The sequence below is a fragment of the Beta vulgaris genome, chromosome 1, assembly GCF_026745355.1.
Source record: "Beta vulgaris subsp. vulgaris cultivar EL10 chromosome 1, EL10.2, whole genome shotgun sequence".
Classification (NCBI taxonomy): domain Eukaryota; kingdom Viridiplantae; phylum Streptophyta; class Magnoliopsida; order Caryophyllales; family Amaranthaceae; genus Beta; species Beta vulgaris.
Genome location: NC_079202.1, coordinates 2397295 through 2406808, shown reverse-complemented (window position 1 = coordinate 2406808; position 9514 = coordinate 2397295).

The following is a 9514-nucleotide window of genomic DNA, read 5'->3' as shown; positions in this document are numbered from 1 at the left end:
TTAGGTGCTTCTCTTGAAGGCCAAGCTTGGTGTAATAGTGTTGGTAGTAAATATTAGTATTTGGTTCCTTTTTACTGACACAAAACAATGCCAACTATTCTAAACCAGCCCTCTCTTTGCTGTTTCACACTCATTTTTCTCAGTGCCAAATGCCAACTAACCCCACTCCTTCCTTCTTTTCATTTCTTTTGAGAAAACTAACTCATTATTGTGTAACTAAGGTACATGGCCTTATATCATCATCTCTCGTCATCCATTGTCTACTGCTATGATTAATTTCAATTTTATCAGATAAACCTCATACTTATTAGTTTTAATCTTCATCTACCCCTAAATCTACACATACAAATCAGTAGTTAGCTAGAGTGGTTTCGATTTACCTTATAGTGATAAAACATGTCTAGGATAAATCAGGTCAAATAAATTTTATATTTTCAATTCTGAGCAACTTATGATAAATAACATTCATTGTAATGTATAGACTATTTAAAATATAATATATATACTTCTTCCGTATTTTAGTAATCGCAATAATGTAAAAGGAAAAAATATTTCATCAAATCCGCTCGAATTTTTGAAAATGCACTATGTACCCACGATGCTTAGAGTCTAAATATCCCCGAGATATAGTGCAAATAGCATTTACTGTCTTTTTACCTAACTATTTTTTAAGGCTCATTAGCCTATATATACAATTGGCCCTTATTATATAGCGCCATCATAATTACCTCATGTCATAACCATCACTCCCCTTCCAAAATTTTTGTCCCCTCAACTTCCTCTCATTTGTCCTACTTTATCCATGGAACCCTAGACACACGATCTTCTACAGATGATTTGTTGCACATTGTGAAGGAAAAAGGGAGTTCATGTGTTGATCATAGTTAGAACCGCAGAAAAAAAAGGGACAAGCGGAGCTCAATTTGTTGAAAATAACATGGAGGTTTTGAAGATAAAATTGAGGGTTCAAAATACTTATAAAGTAAAAATTTCCTCTTTTTTATTCCTTTTCAATCACTTCATAGCTACTCAGTTACGAAATCGTGTAACTCTAGGATTGGCGAGACTGTTGGATATCAACGTTATATGTTAGTGTTTAAGTTGGTTTTTTGTGCATGTTATTGCGATTTTTAGTTGTGTAATATTGAAGATTTTTTCGTTTTTCTCTTAAATTATTTTTCTAGGATGGCGACAATATGGTTATTACTCAACTAAAATTCTTATGACTTTGATGTCAAGGTTGAGGATACGTATTTATGTCACTTAATTTGATGCGCTTGTTTAACAATGTTCTTAAGGAATCTGTGAAGTAGGATGTTTAGTTGCCAAAATTCTTTAATTAGGTTAATAATGATTAATCTTATACAAAGCTAAGATAGAGTTGTGCACAAATGTTGATTCGAGGAAAATATGGGGTAATTGGTATAGGCAAGGATATCATAGAAATTTGAATTGAGGAAAGGACAAGTGTTTATGCCAGCCCTTGCAAAAAAAGGGAAAAAAAAAAAGAGAAAGGTTGAGAATATTAGGGGAGTTCAAGAGATATTGCAAAGGGGGGTTCATGAGGAGACCAAAAAAGAAGGAAGAGGACCTTGAAACAGAGTTTAATGCATCTTGTGAGTTGTTGGTAGCAGTTTAATCCATATGTGTGTTAGAGACGTGTATGGATATAACAATGAGTAACCGGATAAATGATCTTCCAAGCACGTACTTGTACGCTTTCCGCTAAGAACAACGGAGTATCACAGTAATACTTATGAGATACGAATAAGAAACATTGAGTCTTGGTTGTTAACTAAAAACAATCCCAACAAGAGTTTGTAGTTTGATTTTGTTTAGAGAAACACACAAGAGAACTTTATTCTTTAACCAAATACCACAGGAAATGATTTCTCACTTATCAAAATACATATGACATCTCTGTTTATATTATAGGAGATAGTGGAGGAAATGTCTGAAACAAGGTGTCGCTTCATACCAAAAGACTCATTTTAATTCTCGTAAGTCGTAATTCATATTATACTTATACTACACAACACAAAGTATAATAAATATTATATATAACCTAAGAACACATTTAACTATAATATTCCAACAATGTGTTTCGCGTTGATGATGATGCACTTGAGTACATAAGCGTATTTTAATCCTAAGAGGCAAATGAGTCATTTCTAAGGTCGTCTCAACCACAATATTAGACATAATAATTCAAACCACAACCTCAACACATATTCACATGTACTACAAACAAGGAATGTCAATTGGGCGGGTCGCGTGTAGAGGATGTCTCCACACCCGCATCCACCTATAAAATTCCATCCTCATCCCCACCCTACCATCCATTGCAGAAAAATTTCCAAATCTATTCTCGTCCCCTAACGAATACATATTTCAAGCTATCCCTGCCTGGGTACCCACCACCCACTTGGGGTGCCCACACCCACTTCATACCCACCTTGTCATTATCCCCAACTATATAAAAAGACCACCCACAAGAGAAGAAAAATCGAAAAAAAAAAAGCAATCCACCAAAAATGTCCCTAAACCTAATCCATAACCAACATCCCACCAACTGTCAAAACCCACCTTCGAACTAGAACGAACACCACCTTCACCACGACCCAAACCTAAACAACAACCTGCACCACATTCATCACAACCCACACCTGAACCACAAGCAACACCACCTTCCTCACACCATATACCACCTAATAAACCTATATCTGAACCACAACCAACATCACCTTTCCCACACCACCTAATATACCCATACCTGAACCACGACCAACATCACCTTTCCCACAAGACCCAAATACCTAGTAACTACACATTGTTAATATTTTTTATTGAGATTATAAGCATGTGTATTAGAATCTTGAGAAGAGTGCCACGTGGCACCGTTCTTTTGATAGGAACGCCTTTTAATATATTTGTATAGATTTATACGGTCATTTTTTTGTTAATTTTTACTGTTGAAGCATTGATTTTGTTTAAGTTAATGATATCTATACTAATATATTAAAAGACGTTCCTAAGAACGTATATGTGCCACATGTCACCCTCCCTCATCCGATAGCATTTTATCCACGTCTTTCTCATATAGTAAAAAAAGAAGAAGAATTGTTTACTTAAAGATTCGAACCCACAACCTCAAGTATGAAAGTAAGAAATCCAACCATTGCTCCACCATACCATTATTGATTTTGTAATCAAAATTAATGATAAGATATGAATGGAAAACGTTTGAAATACATATAATGAATAAGATGACTTCTTTAAATGAGTATGAGAATATTTATTTAACTACTAATAAATTATAGCAAAGAGAAAATCTGGGGCGTCGCCCGGGCCTAAATACTAGTCTATACAAATATATTAAAAGGCATGCAAAAATAAGAAACTGTGCCACGTGGCGCTCTCCCTATGAAGTTTTAGTTCATGTAATCCATGTACAATAAAAAAATTAAGAAATTGCATAATATAGGGTGATCTTGAGACCTCAGGTACATATACTAAAGTTCTAACCACTAGGCTAAGTTGTATTTAGTGTTATTATCATAAAGTATTATATTAATAAATGAATTTTTTTTCTTACCCGGGGAATAGCCCGGGCCTAATAACTAGTTTAAAATGAAAAAACAGTACAATATAAAGCATCACACTACGACATCTATATTGTATTTACTTTAGTTTTTTTTTTTTTTTGGAGAGAAGGTGAATGACAAATTACATTAGTTTTAGGTACTATAACTTTCTACGCTAAGTTTCGTATGTATAATCAAAGGTTTTGATATTAGCATAACATTAAGTATTCATAAACTAAGAATGCTTGGATTTAATAGTATGACTTATTATTTCCTATATGGAAGAACAAGATTCAAAATTTGGTGGAAGCAAAATTTAAATGTTTTTGAGGGGGAGGGTTTGGGGCTTGTTGGGCCTTAGAGTAAGTGATGCTGTACAAAGGACAGTTCAGAGGAAACTCTTCTTACCACAAGGGTGTGCACCGGTCCAGATTCGGACCAGAATTCGGGATTTTCTTAAACCGGGACCGGACCAGATTCCAAAAAATTATCTTTTATATTTTTTAAAAATATATTTATAAATTATATACATTAAAAATTATTAATTTTAATAACAATAATCCTAAAAGAATAAATAGTAGGTTTTTAAGTTTCTACCTTTTAATTTTTTTAAGAAATAAACTTTTTTTTTACTAAGATAATAGAAATTTCGGTCCAACCGGCCTGGACCAAAATTTTTCGGGTTTGGACCGGACTTGACCGGTAGATCGGAATTCCGATATTCGACGGACGGTTTGTGCATACCCCTACTTACCACAGGTTCCCAAAAGGGTCCCAAAAAAAGTATTCATAAATATATGTTTTTTCTTCTTTGTATTAGCGTAACCATTATGAAAAATAAAACATATAATGTAGCCATGTATCAAACGAAATCTATCTCTATTATATAAAAAAAAGGGAGAGGAAGATGGTATCCCTTTCTAAAAATACTAAATTATCCTTAATGATCTAATGGAATAAAAAAAATTACAAAAGAAAATAATTAAGAACTCATTTTCATTTCAACTTGTTATTCTAAACAAGTTAAAAATGGTATATGCATCAAATATGCCAATCAAAAAATTGAATGGACAAAACATCTTGACCTTTTTTTTATAAGAGAATATGGTATATATATCCACCTAAAAAGTACGAGACACTCACTACCTTTGATACTCTTTAATTCAGTCAAACAAACTCATTATGTCTATTCTTTTTGTTCAAAATTCATTCTCAAAAAAAAATATTAAAAACCGCTCTCAACCTTTATTAGTTTTTTTTACATTAGCGAATTAATATATCTAAATTCATCTACTCTTAATCTTTCACATTTTAAGTATAATCATAACTATAATATGAGTGGAATATATAATAAAATAACAAATTTTGAATTTAATTTACGCATCGGGTATATATAACATTAGTTTCTAATTAATGAAGGAGTATTTGTCATTTTGTTGATGGTTATATTAACATTGGCTACATGGCCTATATAAACCATCCCCTATAATAAAAGTACAAGTACTACAACTTAGTAAGCCTCTTATGTCATTGGTTTTGGGTTTCGACAATTGGGCTTTTATGGGCCATTAAACAAAAAGAAAAATAGATTCGAGCATAACTTATTCACATACATATTTCCTTGTAAAGTTGTAGTTGTACGGCTACAACTGTTAAACTCTGTCAGTTCCAATGCAACCTCAAGGCCTGAACATAGCATGGTCATTGGTCAAACTTCAATTATTTGGTCAGCTCCTCTTCGTGGTTGTAATTTTGCTGGAAACCCAGGATTTATCCGATATTAACGCCTCATTTCCTCCTATGCTGTTATTATTATCTTTTAGGGAAAAATAATACTGTAGGTAGGGGTTGTTTATAAGTATCCGACCAGGCTGATTAAATCCGTAATCTGGTTGATCCAATCCGATTTTTCGGATATCCTATCCGCTTTTTTAGTTTTCGGATCAAATACAGATCGACATTTTTCATTTATCCGAAATATGGAAAAATTTCGTTTTTTCCGGATATCCGATCCGAAATATCCATTTTCATGACCGGATATCCGAATTATCGAATGAGCAAATCCGACTCGAAACTTGTTTTATGAACTTTTCCTTTGAAAATTTCTTTTTTTCTTTAGTTTTCGGATATCTGATGATCCGATTCGAAAATTCCGGATATCCGATCCGAATTTTTTCGGATCGGATTCAGATCGCTTTTTCCCCGTCCGCAATTTTCGGATATCCAAAATGAACACCCCCAACTGTAGTCCCTCCTTTTGTGAGTATTACTGGATACTCATCCGTCTTAAAATATAGTAGTTTCTATTTGATTTTGAGCATAAGAATTAAAGCAACAATAATTGTGGTGTATTTGTAATAATGAGAACATCAAGACTTCGTTATTTTGGACTTCGAGAAAGTAAACTGAACTGAACTAAAACAAGCCTAACTGAATTAAACTGCATATTTAATTTTCTAAAATAATTGATGATAATCAATAATTGTAAACATAATAATATCAATTCTAATTATTATTATAATTATTTTTAAATTTTATTAAATTTTTTATTAGTTTTATTAAATTGATGTTGGTGGTGTAGATAATAATAAAAATAATTATAGTAATAAAAATACAAAATAATAATGATAATATTATAAATAATAATAATAATAACAGTAATGACAACAATAATAATAACAACAATAATAATAACAATAATAATAATAAATAATAATAATGATAAAAACAATAAAGATAAAAATATTAATAAAAATATGAAAAATAACAACAATAATAATATTAATAATAATTAAAAATATTGAGCTGAGTTGAACTAAAATGAACTGAAGTGAGCTGAACTAAACTGAAGTAAATTCAACTAAAAATAAATCCAAAACAATAAGGCCCAAATGGGTGGGAATAGAGGTGGGCATGGGCCGGGCCGGCACGATTTGGGCTTGGCCCGACACGAGTCCGCTCGAGGCATGGCCCGACCCGTTGTCCGCTGCGTGGGCCACAGACCTGTCACGGTCAAGAAATTTTATTTCTGGCCCGCCGCGGGCCGAACGCTCCTTTTCTTTGTTTTTTTCCTTAAAATTGTCAAAAATACAACATAAAATATGGGCCGGCCCACGGGAAGCACGAGCCCGACCCGCGGGCCCGTGGACAAATTTTTAAAATTTCAAGCCCGACCCGGCACGACCCACCACTCATGGGCCTGGGCCCGGCCCACCATTTACTCAAGCCCGCGGGCCGATCCCGTGAACAGGCCCGGCCCATGCCCACCTCTAGGAGGGAATGTGAAAAAAGCAGAGGGAGCGAGAGAGTAAAGAGTGTTTTGTAAATCCAAGTAACAAGATTGGTGGAGCATTAAATGGGGTGTTAAAACTTATGTTAAAAAGCAAAGAGAGAGTAAAAAGCGATGTTCTAAAATAAAAACAAGTAAATGCGAAAAATATTTCGGGACACCGAAATGAAATAAGGGAACTATATTATAGGACGGAGAGAGAGAGAGAGAGAGAGAGTACATTTTTGGATTTATTCTCTTTATTTGGTGTGGACATAGTAAGTAGACACTTACCAAAAGGTAGTAACAAAGTAAGTAGCCCAACCCAATTTTCTGTGTATCATAGTCTCTTTTCTTGCAAGTTTTGGGCAAGTGCAACACCGGAGATTAGCTATGTAGAACTCCATCAAATTTGTGCTTCCTCTAACCTTTCCCGCATAGTCTGCACGGGACATTTCTTCAGTTCAATTCCTCTATATTATTCATATCTAATTATGTTATCAACAAGACCACACTTGACATGATTTGCATTATAATAGTCGGTCATGCATTACCAACCAAATGAACATTCAAATACATTCATGTGTTCAGCTAAAAATTAGTAAAATTGTCGATTAACTCAATTCATTTTGGTGGACATTTAGGAAAAAGACACTCTTATTATTTGCAATCTTCCACGCGAATTTCTGCAAGTTTTAGTACAATTTTTGCAGTTATTTCTACTAGAGACGATGTATTAGAGGAACTTCCACTATCATACTTTAGATAACAATAAAAAAGAAGAAAGTTTCTCAAAGAAAAGTAAAATAAAAAAATATAAGAGATTAGCTTGATTGTTATGGAGGTGTTAAGAATCATTTCTCTAATAGAAACAACTCACTGGCACTGTAGACCAGAAATTTGCTTCCGATTGCGATATTCAATAAGATAATATCAGTAACATAAGAGCCCTGTTTCCGGAGAAATATGTCAATGATGAGAATGTCCTTCCTTTATGTAGTTTTCTTGTTGGCTAAACTATTTGTATGTTATGGAAATTTGAGTTGGGTATACATCCCAAGTCCCACATCAGAAAGATAAGAAGAAATTACCTAGTTTATAAGAGTTCTCCAACTACATTAGTATGAAGCCTTTCTGAAAGGAGATCAAAAATAAATTTGTGCGGGCTAGGTCCGAAACGGATAATATCATACTAATGGTGGACATGTAGGTGAAGTTGTGGGCCTTAAAAATGGTATCAGAGCCGACGGTTCAGCAGGAAGAACGCCCATACAATGGTGGATCCCATGACTGGCTTGCTGGAGCATGGATGGTTCTGAGTGGTGTAGCTCTAGGACATGGTTGCAAGTCTTTAGTGGTATTCTATATAGTTCTCGAGGATGAGTGAGTGCAACCTCGAAGCATGGAAGGGAAACATGTTAGTTGCAGGCATAGCTTAGAGGCATGGTGCATGAGATCTAAGGAGATCTGGAGTGTAATACTCCGTATTTTTAGTAAGTTATTATTTATATTTTTATAAAAGTTTTAGTTTTTGAAAAAGGTTTTATTTACTAAAAAGGCTTATTATTTATTAGAAAGACTTTTATAAGAAAGGTTTTGGGTATTTAAAATAAATTTTAGCCCAAATGAATTTTGGGCCTAACTTTCCTAAGTTTTACATTCAAGTAGTTGGTTCAAAATAAAATTAAAAATATTTTAAAAACCATTTCAAAAAGGATTTACAAAAGAGAGAAAAAAAAAAAAAAAAAAAAAATTCGGTGCAAACTCACGCCAGTGAGTTGCATCCAAATTGGTTAATTTTGTTTGACTTATCTTTTGGTTAAATTTGTTTGTTTTATCTTTTGGTTGTTTTATCTTTTGGTTAATTAGCATCTAGACTATTTATCTTATGGAATATTCCTCTATTCTAGCTATATTATCATAAAAAATAGTTTATCCTAGCTAAAATAATTATCTTTTCTCAAAAATCTATCTTTTAGTTCCTATTCCTATTCTTATCCTATTTACCCAACTAGTATAAATAGGGGTCTCCACCCATCATATTTTTCACAAACAAATTTGAGAAATAAATCTCTTTTCTCAAATTTAAACTCTCTCTCCCTCCTAGCCTACCTTTTCTCTTCTCCCTAGTAGTTATTATTATTCAAGGTGCGTGTATTTGTAGATTTTTAATAATTGTTTTACAACTGTAGTATCATGTTTTTTAGGAAAAATATATTAGGTTGAAGTGCATGTTGTTTGAGTTTAATATGAACAACATTATTTTTTTTAGTTGAACTAGTCGAATAGTATGTTTTATAATATGTTTGAAGTCGGCGTAGATAGCCGCAGGATTATTTTAACAATCATTATCACATTCTTTGTTTGAAATTCCATATCATCTACTAGTATGAAAATTGTTTAAAGTTTTCATATCATACACTAGCATGAATACTGAAGAGCAACGTGATTAGCAAGACCAAAACTATTATGGTTTTATGATTATTTTTAAGAGTTTTCAAAGTTATTCTACGAACAAATTATTTATGCCTTTATATGGCTAAAGTCTTATATAAGAATTATTATTCTTTTTAAAGGAGGATTATTTCCGAAGGATTTTTATGATCTTTTATGATCACAATTTATAAAGAGGCCACGGCTTGTTATTTATTAACAAGAACGG